Source organism: Sceloporus occidentalis, unplaced genomic scaffold (genome assembly GCF_023333645.1).
Source record: "Sceloporus occidentalis isolate IW3139 unplaced genomic scaffold, rSceOcc1.0.p SCAF_22, whole genome shotgun sequence".
NCBI classification, from domain to species: Eukaryota; Metazoa; Chordata; class Lepidosauria; order Squamata; family Phrynosomatidae; genus Sceloporus; species Sceloporus occidentalis.
Window position 1 is genome coordinate 5,677,372 of NW_028317002.1, and position 17,807 is coordinate 5,695,178.

Below are 17,807 nucleotides of genomic sequence, written 5' to 3' on the forward strand. Positions count from 1 at the left end.
GGCTACCCATTTTATTTTTAAAATCCCCCCTACAGCAAAGAAGCAGAATCCCCAAAAGAGATGCAGGGTATGCTACAGCAGGGGGCAAAGAAAGGACACCACATTTTACTGTCCAGATTGCCCTGGAAAACCTGCACTCTGTGTCGGTGACTGCTTCAAGCTGTATCACACAGTTTCCCATTTTTAATTTTTTTTTTGTTCCTGCTCCATTTTTGTATTTTTTTTTTATTTTTTGTTACATTTACAGTTTTTTAGCTTTTATTTGCTCCACCATTTTTAAGCGTTTTTATTTGCACTGTCAAGTGACCCCTGTGTCCATTCTGTGGCATGAGGGACCACTTAAGGTGCTAGATCAAATCCCTTCTTGGAGATAGGCCAGGCTTTCTTGTAACCTGTCCCTACTGATAGTTGGGTACAAGCATTTTTCTTTACCCAGATGTAAAATTCCTACTGAATTTGAATTGCTCATGTTCCAAATGTGGCCCTTTTGCCCCCAAACAATCTGACAAACCCATGCATGTGGGGTATCAATGTACTCAGGAGATGTTGCTGGACACATATCTGGGTGTTGTGTGACAGCAACATATACCAGGAGCTGTAATTTCACACCTGAAGTACAAAGTATGTGAAAAAAACACCAAAAACAATTACTATCCCAAACTTTGACAAGGGTTGGTGGTAGGATTAGTGCATGGAAAGGGTTAAACTATCAGCATCTAAAATACCCTGGGGTGTCTAGTTTTCAAAAATATATGGTTTGGTGGGGTAAATTTAATTTGCTGGCTTCAAAGATGCCCCAAATACCACATAGAGACAGAATTACCAGATTCAGAGAAAAATGGTTTTGAATTAGCAAAACGCTACTTGTACTTATTGCCCCATAACGTGTAGAAGAAAGCAAAAAAACATAAAAACATTGGGTATTTCTAAACTTGGGACAAATAGTAGAATCTATTTAGCAGGTTTTTTCAGTAGTTTTTTATGATGAATAAAAGATTTTTCAAATAAAAGTGAGAAAATTTGTTTTTTTTTCAATTTTTCGTCATATTTTATTATTTTTATTATAGGAAATTACATCATATGAAAAAAATTTTGGTGTCTGAAGAAAGCCCTTCTTGTCCTGAAAAAAACAATATATAACTTGTGTGGGTTTAGTAAATGGGTTAAGAGAAAATTACAGCTAAACACAAACACCGCAGAAACGATAAAACAGCCATTGTCACGAAGGGTACAAAAAGTAAAATCAGCCTTTGTCACGAAGGGGTTAAAGAGAATGTTATAAATGTCCGTGTTTGTGTCCGATATGTTGTGAGGGTTCTTATCTATACGGGGGGGAAAGGACCTTGTTAAAATCCCCAGCCAATATGATCGCCCCATATCTATGTTTGTCGAGAGCCGTGAGTAGGTGAGAAAGAAATTTCCCCTGTCGCCTATTGGGAGCATAGAGTGAAACAATAGAGAACTTCACGTCATTAATGTCACAGTTTAAAATACCGTATTTTTCGCTCCATAAGACGCAGTTTTTTTCCTCCCAAAGTAGGATGAAAAATCAGCCGCGTCTTATGGAGCGAAGATGCATGCAGGCAGGCAGGCAGGCAGGCAGGGAGGCAGGGAGGGGGGGCAACGATATACCGTATTTATCGGCGTATAACACGCACTTTTTTAACTAAAATCCGGAGCTTAAACCCTACCTGCGTGTTATACGCCGATAAATCCGGGGTCGCAACTGAGGCAGGCGGCGGCGGCCGCCAGCAGAGGAGTCCTGGATTTCTGCCAGTCAGGGGGGCCCAAGGGGTGCCGAGCGGTTGCTGAAGACAACCGCTCGGCAACTCTCGGGCCCCTCTGCCTGACAGATATACAGGAATCCTTTGCTGGCGGCAGCCGCAGCGGCCGCCACCGCCACCGCCGCCTGCCTCAGCGCTTCAACTCCTGTGTTGGAAGCGTTTGTCTCGGGTGCCGGCGCTTTACGCTGGGCGCCGGCATATGACGTCAGACGCCGGCGCTCAGCAGTGAAGCGCCGGCACCCGAGACAAACGCCTCACGCTTCCAACACAGGAGTTTAAGGTAAGTGACCGGGGCGGGGGGGGGGGAGATCCTGAGAAGGGGGGGGTTAGGGAGTTAGAGGGGAGATCCTGAGAAGGGGGGGTTAGGGAGTTAGAGGGGAGATACTGAGAAGGGGGGTTAGGGAGGGAGGTCTTACTGTGTGTGTCTTACTGTGTGTGTGTGTGTCTTACTGTGTGTGTGTGTCTTACTGTGTGTGTGTGTGTGTCTCACTGTGTCTGTGTGTGTCTTACTGTGTCTGTGTGTGTCTTACTGTGTGTGTCTTACTGTGTTCATAGCTTATTCAGTTATTGTAATAAATATTTTAGCCCATTTTTTAGCTCAAAATATTTTTTCCTTTTTTTTTCTCCTCTAAAATCTAGGTGCGTCTTATCAGCAGGTGCGTCTTATAGAGCGAAAAATACGGTAATATATCGACCATTAGCATCATACGTAACATCAATCAAACGGAATGCCACCGAGTTCTTAATAGCTATAAGTACGCCCCTTTTTTTTTTTGTATTAGGTGTAAAAAAGATATTAGGAAAGTTTTTATGTTTAACCCTAAATGTGTCAGAGTCAAGCAGGTGAGTCTCTTGTGCGCAGATTACGTCACATTGCAGGTTGCGACATTCTTTCCAAAATAAATTTCGTTTAAAGGGGCTATTCAAGCCTTTCACATTTAAAGTAGATAATTTAACTACCATTGTGATAAATTAAGTGAATTGGATGAGATAACGCACCTGCCCAACTCCAAAAATGAAGTGGTATACCATCGATAACAACATTCACATAGAGAAATTTCGAACGAGTTGAGTGCAATAAAAACAGAAAACATTCAACTTTAGATAACAACAATAGTGTTCTGTGAGAACAAGCCAAAACCATTGGCAGAGATTATAACTGACTGCCCAACCCTGAATGAGGATAAAGAGTTGTCGCTAACCATACACGGCTAAAGAATGTCCAGTCAGGAAGGAACTGGAGCATTGAGCAAAGGAGTTTGACGAAGGGACCGGGTGTGTTGGACGGGAAGTCCATAGGATCTGTGATTCCGGAAAGTTGGATAACACGTGTCCATGTACATCTTGAGGTGTTCTGGTTTTCAAGTAGGAGATCGGGATCTTGAGTGGGAGCATCCGTGTCCCAATGATGAATCCACTGAGGAAGACTTTCTGACAGTGGTCCATTCTTGGTGGAGAGGGGCAGGTCTCCTCTTATGCGGCGATGTGGAAGTCTCTTGTACAGAGTCAGGGAACCATTTGTTAATTAGATGAAGTGCCGCACTAGGGTGATGAAGTGCATGAGTGGCTCCATTCCTGGTTACAAGAAGTTTCACAGGAAATCCCCAACGATAAGGGATTCTTTTGTCTCTCAGAATTGCGGTGGTGGTAGAGAACGCTCTTCTTCTTTTCAAAGTAGCGGCTGACAAGTCAGCGAATAACGCTATTTTAGAGAAGCGTTCAGGTAGTGTATGAGTATTCTTGGCTGCTTTAAGAACTTCCTCTTTGTATTGGAAGAAATGGATCCTTGCCAGGACATCTCTGGGTACGTCCTTGGAGAGATGAGAAGGTTTTGGAATCCTGTGGACCCTATCAATAATCATATCTCGCTGATCCGCTTGAGGTGTAAGAATTGTAAAATAATCAATGAGAAAGTCTCTGAGATCTGGAGCTTGTACTGATTCTGGGATTCCATGGAATCTAATATTGTTTCGTCTAGACCTATCCTCTAGGTCTGCCAATTTCAATTTGAGTTCGAATAAATCATCTGTCATTTCATTTTGAGTGTCTACTAGAGCGTTGTGGGCATCAGTAAATTCCCCCATTTTTCCCTCAAGGTGTGCAGTCCTTTCCCCTATGCTGGTAACTTCTTTGGATAAGGTACTTAGGGAGGACATAAAATCTTGCTGTAGGGATTCTCTGAATTCTTGAAATAGAGATCTAATAGTGGTTTCTATAGTAGGTGAAAGTTTAGCGTCTCCCATTGAGGCTGTTGAAGCAGCTTCTTCCGAAAGTGTATTAGAGGCTGCCGGGGTGGGTTTGGGAGGCATGGTTGAACACATAGAAGTATGGATAGATGATAGTGAACGATAGTCACTTTGTGTATTTTCCGTTGAAGAAAGTAAATTAGATAACGACTGGTTGTTATCTTTCGGAGAGTAAAATGTAGTAAGTTTGAGCGGGGTTTGTTTTTTAGATCGCCGGCTGGGCATAATGTGAGTTGATGCAAAATTGGAGAGAGCGTAGTAATCTGTATCAGGATACTTTCACATGCCCTTCGGTTGTCAAAGATGTGAATGCAATAACATAAAGGCCTTTGTTGTGTACTACTGCGCTCCTGTGATATTAAGTACATTCTGTAGTATATTTGAAAAAAAACTTTTTTTTTTTTTTTTTTGTTAATAAGTTTTCTTGATTATCCTGTTAGTCCCTATATCTGCCGAAAATCGGACAATAATGTGCTCAGAAACTGAAGGATTGATCTAGTGCCAAAAAGCTGCAAATAACAGTTTGGTTTTATAACAGGGATTACTGGGCGTCCTGGCTGGGAGATGTCTCAGCGTGTGGGAGCCGGTGCGTGTAAAATGGCGGAGAGCCGTTGTAAAGGCGTCCCTTACCCCGTTTGTTCCTTGCTTCTTGCTGCGTGGGAGTGCCGTTTCCGCGACCGGAGCAGCAGAGATGGTGCAGCCGCTCCCAGGAGACAGCAGAACTTCGTCCGTGCGAAGCAACGGATGGCGGCCGTGGAGCAGGGAGGATGGGAGGTAAGATGACGCTCGTTTCGCGAAGTTTTTTGTCGGGACCGCTGTCTTCTCCTTTCTTTACGCCGGTCGTGGTGTGAGGTGTGGCTGGTGTGTGCTCTGGGGCTAGCGGTGTTCCGGGACTCAGTTTGCCCGTATTTTAGCCGGTTGGTGAGCTGAGTTGTGCCGGTTTTGTCAGGGTTGTATGGAGAGGAGCTCAGCCGTGCATCCTCTCACTTCAGCTGCAGGCCACGCCCCCAAAAAATACATTAGATCAACCAAGGAGTGATCAAAAATACTCAAGGTGGAATGAACATTAAAATTCTGTTATAGAGTAAATTACAATCTGAATATTTATATTCAAGATGCTGCCATTTAAAATGCTATAATGACCACTATTATGCTTTCTAAGTTGTGAATATGTAATAGTGTATCAATCTTGCAGTGAGAGTGCTGCATATAATTATTGGATACCTGTGGGTACGATAGAGTCTCTGTGTACAAATATAGTGATTGGAGTGATATAAATGGTGTGTGATTGCATGAAATTTCTCAAAAAGAGGAGGTATAGATTAACCTTTCCAGGACCAGGAAGAAAAAGAAAAAAATATATAAAAAGAAATAAAAATGTTTTGTTATTTACTTTACAAATAGGTATAAAAGGATGGCATCTTTTTAGATTTTGTTTTTTAATAGGAAATTAGCATGTTTTGTTATACCCTTATGTACTGTGGTGTGTTGCTTATGTGTTCTCATATTCACGTTTTTAGTTCACAGGTGGTGGGGCCAACATTCTGTAGACTACATGTGCAATGCAATAAATAAATTACATTTTAAGAAAAGCATGTTAAAAACTCCCTTTTTTTATACTGGTGTCCTGTCTTAAAAAAGAAAAAAAGAGGTAATTTTTCTGTAAAAATATTATTTTTTTGATGTTGATTGTTAAAGCCTTGATTGTTGATTAGTTTGGTTTTGTACTTTAATAGGTCTGTTCTGTGGCACATTGAAGCTATGTTGTTTTTCAATATTTACAAAGTGATTTTATGTATAGCTATATCACTGTGCTATCATTAGATGTAAGATGTTTCCTTTTTTACGGTCTCCTTTCCCTCTATTCCTGTCATTTTGTAAGACAGGGTCAAATGGTCACACCTGCTAGTCACCTCTGAAGAATCTGCAACAGTGAAACAGTGCACAGTATCCAATATCTTTTCTAAATTTTAACTACTGCTGCATTAACTAGCAACATTATTTAACATTTTGATTATTACCAGTATTGTTATAAAAATTTTACGATTCTTTATCGCTAATATCCTTTTTTTTAGCTTTAGCACTCAGTAGCGTAACTAGGAAACTTGCCCCAGGGGTCCCCCAACTTCTCAGATCAACATGTGCCACCTTTGCCCCCAAACAGCTTGTGAGCGCCACCTTTACCCCAAGCAGCTTATCAGTCCTATGCTAACACCCAAAACAGCTTGCCTGTGCCATTATTACTCCTTCCTCCATGAGCATACACTCTGGCACACACAAGTAAACACACTTACACAAATGTACACATGCTAACACATTTACTCATACTAACACACACGTACACATTAATTCTAACACACACACCCTTTCACACCACATGCTAACACACACTCCATCTCACACCACTTACACATACATGCTTACACAAAAACACTTACACATACATATTTATGCTCACACACACACACACACACTTATACATGGATATTCACGCCTACATACACTTATACATAAACATCCATGTTCACATACATACAAACATGCACACCCCCTCCCGCCTTTACCTCCTCACTATTTCTGCAGCTTCCCATCTTCGCTTACACACTGTGCAAGCATGTTAGGAGGACTTTTCCGGTTCCAGCACGACTGTGCCCCTGTGCACAAAGCAAGGTTTATAAAGACATTACCGCTAAGCAGCTGTAGCAAATCACCACTCTTTCCTTATTTTTAAAACATAAAATTACACTGTTCAATTTTATATGAATTTAAATATATTTGAATATGTGCAATGATAACGCAAAATGAAAATAACTACTACCTCTGCAAAGTATATGTATAAAAGCACTAGACTTTTAAAGTTTATTTCTGTGTACATCTAGCAAACAATATACAATTACAATTTTCTTTCAAATGAACCTGTAAAAAAATACTAGAATAAATAACACTACTAAAAAACAAAGATAAATTACCAGCACTCAACTCCAATCCTACACCTACGTTCAAACTGCCTGAAATGCCCTGTCCTGTTTTAAGCCCCAGTCCAACTCTGCATGACGCCCTTCAACCATGGTCTTCAAAGATCATTCATTTTCAGATATCCTAGCCTGCTTACATTGTAGCTGGTAGAATTATGATTTTAAGAGGGGTATTTAAGGAAAAATAATATCCATTTTTATTGCCTTTAAATAATATATGTTTATAGTCTCTACATAATAAAAAAAACTGTTTTATTTATTTATTGCATTTATGCAAAGTTATGAAAAGTGAAGCTGAGTTTAATCAAGTACAACCTTTTTGTACTCATTAAATCTCTCCTGGCACTAAAATTCACATTGTAAAGATTTTGCTCTGCTGATACAAATATAATATTTGTATCAACTCAATTACATCTATTACCAAATTCTCTGATGGCTTTTTTGTAATAAATGCTTGAAGAGCAAAATAGTTGAAGGCTCCAGTCAGTCTGGCTCATTCAACAACAAAAATATCCTATAAAAAGATTGTTATAGTATATTTAACAGTTTGTGCTGGTGAACTGTATTGATTTCTCACTTTGGTATACAATGTGTTAACTCTTTGAATACTAGAGCGTAAAACCCACAGGTGGTGCTATAGCATTTCTAACTTGCGTGCAGATGTCCTTTTTATTTAAAAGGTAGGTCAATTGCTTTTTTTTGGTTACGCATTTCCAAACACCTGAGAGGCCGTATCTAGGCAAAACTTATGAAGCAGTTAAAACATACATGTTCACATTAAGTGAAGAGCTGATCTGAGCAAAACTGTTAAAGGAAAGGCATTGGTCAATAATGATTGGCACTTGCTGAAAAAATAATTTGAGTTATGGATGCTAGACTCATATACACATAAAACTGTTAAAAATTTTTCTGAATAAGTTTGTCCAACTAGCTTTAATTAATTTACATTATGCTTTTTCACAAACTAGTACCGTATTTGCTCGATTATAAGACGAGGTTTTTTTCAGAGCAAATGCTCTGAAAAATACCCCTCGTCTTCTAATCGGGGTCGTCTTCTAATCAGACCTCAAATAGAGTCTGATTAGGAGACTAAGATCCAGATCCCCCGCACCGCTGCAGGGGACCTGGATCCTCCTGTCTCACCCCCCCCCCATCATACACACACTTACCGGTGCTTCCTGCTGTATTGCCGGGGCAGCGGGTTGACGTCTACGCGATCCGCGTAGACAACGTCCGCTGCAGCCGGAAGGAGGTGTGGCTAGCAGCGGGGGTTGTCTGCGTCCGTCGCGCAAACCTTCCCCGACTGTCAGAGATCAGAGTTCCCCGCACCGGTGCGGGGAACTCTGATCTCTGACAGCCGGGGAAAGTATACGTGACGGACGCAGACAAACCCCCGCTGCCAACTCCACCTCCTTCCGGCTGCAGCAGAAGGCGACGTCAACCCGCTGCCCCGGCTGGAAGCACCGGTAAGAGAGGGCTGAGAGGGGAGGGGAGGGGAGAGTGTGTGTGTGTGTGTGTGTTAGTTAAATGGGGGTATAGGGTGTGTGTGTGTGTGTGTGTGTGTTAAATGGGGGCATAGGGCATTTCTGGAGTGGCGTTAAGGGGGCATTTAATAGAGCACTCTGCCTCCTGAAATGCCTTATACACCTATATGCCACTCTGCCCCATAATATGCATTTTAACCCCCTAAATGCCAGAGTGGCATATAGGGGTATAAGGCATTTCTGGAGGCAGAGTGCTCTATACAATGCCTTTTAACTCCCTTAATGCCACTCTGCCTCCTGAAATGCCTTATACCTCCCTATATGCCACTCTGCCCCATAATATGCATTTTAACCCCCTAAATGCCAGAATGGGATATAGGGGTATAAGGCATTTCTGGAGGCAGAGTGGCATATAGGGGTATAAGGCATTTCTGGAGGCAGAGTGGCACATAGGGGGTCAAAAGGCATACCATGGGGCACAGTGGCATATAGAGGGTTAAAAGGCATATCATGGGCCACAGTGCCATATTGGAGTGGCAAGCCTGGGGGCAGATGTGCGTAACTGGGGGACAGGTTGGAAAATACAAGAAATAAAAACAAAAAAAATATTTTTCTCAATCATAGCTTTTATTAAAAAAAATAGTTTACATGAATTAACATTTACTGGTAAAACTTTTTTCCTTTAGGGTCGTCTTATATTCAGGCTTTTTCTTTTTTTCCTAAGTTAATATTCAGATTTTGGGGGGTCGTCTTATAATCAGGGTCGTCTTATAATCGAGCAAATACGGTATTTTCTCCAAAAAAGTAAAAAGCTTACTCCTGGCTTTTCTGGCTGGTAAGTATTAGGCATTGCTAATTACCAATATAGGTTGTCCTGCAGACATGTTCTATTTGCAGCTCATTGAATAGTGATATTGACCTGCCAGACTCACTCTAAAATCTCTATGATTACACTGACATACACTTGTGTATAAAAAATAGGTACAAAATCACGGCACTTCTGATTAGCGGTATTTATGTTATATATATTTATATGTCAGGTTTTGGGCTAGGCTCCTTAGTTCCAGTAAAGGGTAATGTTAATGCTAAACCTTTAAACACATTTTAGACAATTGTATGCCTCCAAATTTGTGGGAACAGTTTTGGGAAGACCCTTTTCTATTCCAGCATGACTGTGCCCCTTTGTACAAAGCAAGGTTCATAAAGTCATGGTTAGATGAGTTTGATGTGGAAGAAGTTGACTGGCCTGCACAGAGCTCTGACCTCAACCCCATCAAGCACCTTTGGGATGAACTGGAACGGAGATTGCAAGCCAGGCCTTCTCATCCAACATCAGTGCCTGACCTCACAAATGTTCTACTGGATGAATGGGCAAAAATTCCCAAAGAAACACTTCAAAATCTTATGAAAAAGCCTTCCAGAAGAGTGGAAGCTTGTTATAGCTGCAAAGGGTGACCACCTGCATATTAATATCTATGTATTGAATGCAATGTCATAAAAGTCCATGTTTTACCCCAAGCTTGGTATTGGACATAGTGATCTCTGTCTTGTGTGCAGCTGCTCAGCCATGGAAACACATTTAATGGAGCTCCTGACACAGAGTGCTTGTGCTGATGCTGTTTCCAGAGGCAGTTTGAAACCAGTATAATATGCCTGAAGAAGAGACCTAGCTTGCAATCCATTATATGTCAGTTAGCCAATAAAGATATCATCTTTACAAAATATACAAAATTAGACACCAATAGTAATATTTAACAGCACATTTGGTGCAATAGAAGTTTTGTAACATACTATTAAATAGTGGCACTAAAAAAAACTTAGTTTAATGGAAAAAGAAAAATAATACACACGTAAGCATGCATAAGAATGCTTACAAAACAAACAAAAAGTACGTTTTAGTTTGTATTTTGTTGCTTTTTCATGCTCACTTACTTTTACTTAACGCTCTCACACTGTCACACATTCTCTCTCAATGCCTACCTTCTACACGGACAGCCATGTCTATGTCTCCTTTCCTATAGCTCCTCATCTTGTTCTTCTGTCTTCTTTCTCATGTCTTCTTTCTTTGTCTGCTTATTTGCCCGTATCAGCTCTGTGAACCAGGCTTCCCAGAGCACTTCTGCAAAAGGGCAGCACCTCCTTCCGCATCTTCTCTCCAAATTGGAGGAATGGGGAGAGGCTGTCCCATGTTGCTCCGCCGTTTTACACAAGTACTCAGAGAGGCAAGAATAATGCTGACGGATCGTGGAGAAAGAGGTGCGGAAACGCTTGGACCCATCTGCATTATTCTTGCCACTTGGAGTACTTCTGCAAAAGAGCACATCCACGCTGTCCTTTTAGGAAGCATTCCGGTAGGCCTGGTTAATGAGCTGATATCTGGCAGAAACGGAAGAAGAAGACATGAAAAAGAAGACAGAAGAACAAGAAGAGGCAAGACAAAAAGCAAAGCTGCAAGAAAGGAGACAGGGACATGGAAGCGGTCGGCAGAGAAGGTAAGGAGACATGAGTGTGAGAGAGTATGAGAGAGTGACAACAAATTTTGTCCTTAAATGGAAAAAGCCCTCCGAATTTCATCCGAACCAAAAAGGCAGGAAGCTAAATTTATTGCATGAAAATGAATGGACCAAAAACAAAACATAATGTTGGAAAAATGTTTGGTACATTTGCACAGATTTATAAGTTTATTTAAATCCAAAATTTAAAAAGGTAGGTTTTACAATGATTATCCAATTCCTAAGAATTTTTGCCAATTAACATTTTTTTCCTTTTTTCCCCTTTTTGTAATTATATGCAGCACGTTGTATAGTTTTTGCCTTTTTAACTGTACATATGGATATATTTAATTCATATAAAGAAGACCTTGTGGATAAACAGCAAGAAGGAAAAAAGGTGAGTGATTGAAAAAGCAGGCGTAGTCCTGCCCATTTCACAGAGTTAGGGTGGGAGAAGAGTCCCTGACAGTAGGTAGATATAGGTTTCCACAACTGACCAGTCGAGTGTCACAAGAAACTTCTCCTAGAGACACATTTCCAGTTAAAAGGTTGGTGCTTTCCCTGAAAATTGCACCATCTATCTGACACAAGCCCGGCCCAGTCCAAAAGATTCACGTCTATTTTTCAGAATGCATTATATCCTCGTGATTTGATATTACCATATCCATGGTATACTGCATTCCAACAATCCAAGTCTGTGAATACCCAACTACAGACATGTTCCTCAACAAAAACATGTGCAAAATAAAACATATATGTAAATAAATTTACCAAATACTTTAACATATTGGAACATTGGAATATTTTTAAACCATGATGTATGTATTACAATTTAGTTCAGTGTTGAAACTCATGTCTTAATTGTCATAGTCACTTCAACATCCATAATGCAGTTTTAAAATAACTTTCAGCCAAACCTTATTTATATTCTGGCAAAATGTCCATTTTGCCCCAGGAGATCCATATTCATTTTAAAATCAGTCTTATGCTGCTTGAGTTTCTAAAACCCACATTAGGGAAACTGTCCATATGTTATTTAGGCCATTGACAAAAAAACCTTATGATTTTAGTTTGCTTGTATTTAATTTTCAAAAAATGGTAATCTACATATTTCTGGACTAGTTCAAGATCTAATCTATTATTTGCTCTTTGGCTCTTCTGCAGCCTCCTACCAGTTACACTTCTGCGCCTTCTGTTTCTTACCGTGCAAACTCATTACCTTTGGAGTTCCTTTCCTATCTTTCTACAGCCAATCAAACTTGGCACTACACAGCAAGCATTGACACAATCATTATTTAAAAGGACATTGTAAATTATGCTCTTTTGCCCAATGCTAGTGGAGGAGATGTTAATGTGGATTAAATGAAATGAGCTTTGATAGATCCTGGGAACATCTCTCTCACTGTGAAAGCATCTGAACTGCTTTAACATTTCAGCTGAGAATTGGAATAATTGATATTTTAAAGAGCATTCAATCACAAAGATAAAGATTACATTTGTTTTCTCTTTTGAAGGTCAGAGCATTCCATCACCAGTTGTGCAGTATTTGTGTTATGGAGAAAAGATACAACTTTATTCATATGTCACATTGAAAATTAGCTATCATTAAATGTATTTCACATTGAATTATGTGGGTTTTTTTTAATAACAAATATAAGTTAACTGCATTCACCCAAGTCATAGAGTAGTTAGTTAGATAAAAATAAAAAGCCCCACCTATCCAGTGTTGTCATACCAAAAATACAATTTAAAAAAACATTGTATCTTTCATTGTTTTGAACTTTATGTCAATTAATATCAAATTACATCTTGTTAATAGGATCAAATATTTTTTACCATTTTGGGTCACTTAAGTCACTTGAGATTATTAAAGTGACTTGAAGGTAGACTATCACATGTATTATAATCACTTCTAATTATTACAATTCTAAGTCCATTCAAATCACAGTAAAATATGGTTGGTAAAAGCAATATCACACCAATTCCCGCCTCCCCCTAAAATGGTAATGAAAAAAACAGCAATTCTAGGAAAAACTTATTTTCAAAGACAAGATCCCAATATGATTTCATAAAACTTTATTAATTGTATATGCTTGTGACTTGTGCTACACTTCAAAACATAAGTTAGGTTTAAGGGATAAATTGACATCAGCTGCATAATCGAGGCATCCTAACTATCACAAGGCAGTTATACATTCAGTAATTTACTATTTGCTTGCAAGTGTATACAATTTTAAAGTATGTGAGTGGACAGCAAGGGTGTGTAAGCTGAATGTCAGCTTGTAAAATTTAATGTTTAAAAAAACATGCTAAATATCAACAGTAAACAATTAAAAATAAATGAGTTAAACTAAAAAAGTAATTTCCTCGTCTACCCCTCCTTACCCTACACTGTGTACTGTGGGGTTATTAAATAATTAACAGTGGAAGGGATAAAAAGCTTGTCTATACTTCTCCCCAAGACCATTTCCAGGAAGTATTATACCCACTCCATGACTTTCCCTGAACCCTGGTGGGATGGGGACTTTTTTTAAAGACTTTCTTTATTCTATGGGATTAATGGAGAGGCACAGGACTGCGTCTATGCATCTCTAAAAGGGTTAATGTTGCTTTAATCACCATTCCAATGGGAAGTGTTGGGGAAGGGGGTATATATGGGATCTCTGTCTACCAACATTCATTTTTATTCTTTTAATCCACCATTCCACAAGGCATGAGATAGGTACAGCTGCATTGTGGACCATATACCCCCATGAGGTTGTTTTATTACATATCCACCGAACTGCACACAGGGTGGGGGAAGGGGAGGGTTCAACCTAGGGGACACCAATTCAATTTTGTATAGTTTATTGTTACTTCTTTTAAATTTTAAATTGAGGGTTATCTGGGGATGCAAGTCAAATTTGCAAGTTGGAGCTAAGTTTCAGCGTGCATTTGCAACTCACAAGCAAGGTGTAGGTAATTGAATCTGCGAGTTACTTACGTTTTAGTTTAGTTTAGAGTTTAGTAAATGTCCCATATTCATGAACTAGGTTCACAAGCTTTGACAATGACATCCTACTGCGATTAAGAGAAAAGTGCCTTAACATTCACGTGTTATTTTACTTTAAGCATGGAATATTTCAATCCAAATTATGGCCTTATTTTGTTACCTTTAGATAAAAGTAATCAATAATATTTACTTAATTAACTAGGGCAAAACACCCCCAGCAGCTAATTAATTGCAATTTGCACGATTAGTTATAACAATTTGGCATCTTGACAGGGAGAATGTCATTTGCAACATCAACCCTTTCAAGTTACGCAGTCATAAACTGTTCTGCTAAAAATTCCTAAACTGATTTAAATGGACCTTTGCAACTGATCTTAGAGAATCAATTGTTGCTGCATATCAATCTGCAATTTCCAAACAATTTAAAGTACATCATTCTACAGTGAGAAAGAATATTCAAAAGTGGAAAACATTCAAGACGTCCAGTAAACTCACCCCAAGGTCAGACCGTGCAATGCTAAGAGCAATTGAAAAAAAGAGCCAAGAGTTACATCTCAGACTCTACAAGCCTCGGTTAGCATGTTAAGTGTTAAAGTCCAGGACAATTAGAAAAATACTAAACAAATATGGTTTGTTTGAAAGGGTTGGCAGGAGAAAGCCTCTTCTCTTTAAAAAGAACATGGCAGCACTGCTTAGGTTTGCAAAGTTGCAACAACCAAACTACAAGACTTCTGGAACAATGTCTTTTGGACATACGAGACCAAAGAAGAGATATTTGGCCATAATGCACAGGGCCACGTTTTGCGAAAACCAAACACAGCATATCAAAACATCAACATATTGACACATATCAAGCACGGTGGTGGAGGGGTGATGATTTGGGCTTGCTTTGCAGCCATTGGACCTTGGAACCTTGCAGTCATTAAGTCGACCATGAACTCCTCTGTATACCAAAGTAATCTAGATTAAAAGGAGAAGCCATGTGTCCGACAGCTAAAGCTTGGCCGAAATTGGGTCATGCAACAGGACAATGATCCCAAGCACACTAGCAAATCTACAATACAGTAGAATGGCTCAAAAGGAAAAAAATCAAGGTGTTGCAATGGCCCAGTTGAAGTCTAGCCCTCAACCCCTAATATTGCAGTGGAACTTTAAGAGAACTGTGCATAAGCAAAGAAGAGTAAAGAAGAGTGGGCCAAAATTCCAACACAACGATGTGAGAGACTGATTAAGTCAAACAGAAAACGACTACTTTAAGTTATTGCTGCTAAAGGTGGTTCTACAAGCTATTGAATCATAAGATGTACTTAGTTTTTCACACATGGCTTCTCAATTTTGGCTTTATATTTGTTGAATAAATCATGATACTGTGCAATATGTCATGTGCTGTTGTTCATTTGAGGTTGTATTTACCTAATTTTTAGAGCAGCTAAGGAACAAACAATTGTTATTATGTCCTGGTATGTAAAACCATACAATTCAAAGAGGGTGTACTTTGTTTTTTACACAACCGTATAGTCACTAAATGTGTATGGCAGGTTGAGTGATTTGCACTTGTTACTTGACGATGTGTCCTGGGAATTTACTCATTTATTAGTGAGTATGATTTTAGTACTCGTTTTCTCTTTTTTCATGAGTATGGATTTTAGACGGCTGATTGAATCGATTATGGATGTTTATTCTGGTACGCCACAGACAGTGTACAGTTAATAGGCAATTAGAGTGGTAAGAAATGGAAGAAATGGACAATCATTGCAACCAAAAATGAATATTTATTAAAAATAACCTGTAGCCTATACCTATTGCACAAAATGCATTAGATGGGAGTCCATGTGAGCATCGGTCTATAGTGCTTTTTATGTGTATTGATTTTTACATATGGATTCTGTATCTTATGGCACTTAATAAATGTAAGGTAATACAATCTTTGTTTGGAGTTACTGTCCACTACTTTAGTATAGTACACCAATTGCATTTTATTCATTTCCAATGTTGCACAAGAGACACAAAAAAATTAAAGAGAAACAAAAGTATAACATATAAAATATGTTTTTTACATATGTTGCTTTGATGCTTATTTAAATATGTTTACATAACATGAATTGATAACCATGTTCCCAAAAATATACATATTTGTTTTTCCCCTGTTCTTCTTTACACAATGTATCCACTCACTCCCCCACATCCTTCATTATGTTATTCTTTATTTCTGTAGCAACCTGGAGTGTTCACCAGACATGGATGATTCATATTATTTGCCTTTATTTGGATCAATGCAACTAGGCATATCTTGGATAGGTGGAAGTCAAGTGATTGAAGGCAAAAGCTAGTGGACTTAATACTGTCTAGGGTAGATGGTCAGCATTGTGTAAAACCAAGGATAAGGATGATAACTAATGAACCCAATATATAACTTGCAAAACCTTCCAGAATATTGGATTTCTGGTCCAATCTTGGGGCTGATTGACAAACAAGTACAGGTTTAAGACATATATTACAAAAATTCAGTGAGCTTGTTTGTAAAAAAATTAACTAAATATTTATAAAGGGTTAGGGATTGGGTTAGGGTAAGTTTGTATCTTATTCCTGGAATGAAAGGTCACTCAATCTAGTCAATTGCTCATCAGATTAATTAACATCATTTAAAAAAACAACCTAATAATTTTAATAATATTTCTTCAATTTCTACTTTGGCTACTGTACAGTTTTATGTATATCACAGTACACAACATGTAACAAAGATATGTGACTTTGTAGGACTGTTATACATGGTTTAACTTGCATTTTATTAAAGAAATTAAAAATCTAATTTTCATTTGCCAAGAATCTAACCAGTAATGAAATTTAATTAACATGAGCTAAAAGTCCATAGAGTTAATGTTACATATAAATTCTATGAGGTGTTTTGAGCCTAAATTAATATTCCATTTGGACTTTTTGTTGATAACTTTAAGTGAAAATTGCTGTTAGCAGAAATATTATTCAAATTGAAATGAGGCTCCTGGTAGCCATGTAATAAGATGAATATTCAGCTGACATTGAACATAAAATGAATCCCCGTATCTCTGATATTTTATGCTGATTAGCTAAAGCTGTTTAAGAGCTGTTAAGGAGATTTACTTATTACAGTTATATTTATCATTTAACCCTACTGACTTACTAGGGTTCAGAACACCCTTTTTTTCCCCGTAAGACCAGGCAACTTTACATAGTTTTGCTAGAGGTAGATTTAGATGGTAAACAGATTAGGGTTCAATATGTAGCAACAATATGAAATATGCTTTATTGCTTTGTTTTACTAAATGTCCGTGGTTATAACTCATTGGTATTCAGCAATGCTGAATGTTCAGATTTTTGTTAACAAACCCTGTAACATTAGTATTCTCCCTCCCATTCATTCTATTTGTTTTAAACATTCTATGTCAATGGGGTAGGGTGACTAGTGGCTACAAGTTTTGGGTGGCGCCTTGGATGCTGCCCTTAGCCAAGACACCACTGTGTTAAATATTATAATGCTTGATAACAAGGAACCATGTAAATGTGCTTTATTACTATTCCAACATCCCTAGTCAGATATTAGATAATATTACAGTATACCCCAGTAATGGAGTTTTACAATAAAGAAAAATATAGACAATCCTGTGGGTTGTTTTTTTACACATTGCATGTGCATTAAGCACAGGAACTCAAGGTATACAAGTAACAACAGATAAAAAGTCTACTAAGGCCTGTTTATGAAGCAATTTCCTGCCGCAAGAATTCTTACGTTCTTATAGCTTTCTTCTCTTTCTCTCTCACTTATTTTAATACAGTCCCTTGAGTATTTGCATAAGG

General features: G+C 38.7%; 1 non-coding gene across 1 annotated transcript; it reads left to right on the forward strand.

Moving 5' to 3' along the window:
- The first annotated feature begins 290 nt into the window (after window positions 1–290).
- On the forward strand, window positions 291–420 carry LOC149300927 (small nucleolar RNA SNORA35). Its single transcript, XR_016272254.1, has one exon. It is a non-coding gene; the product is annotated as a small nucleolar RNA SNORA35 (small nucleolar RNA).
- Window positions 421–17,807: the final 17,387 nt, after the last annotated feature.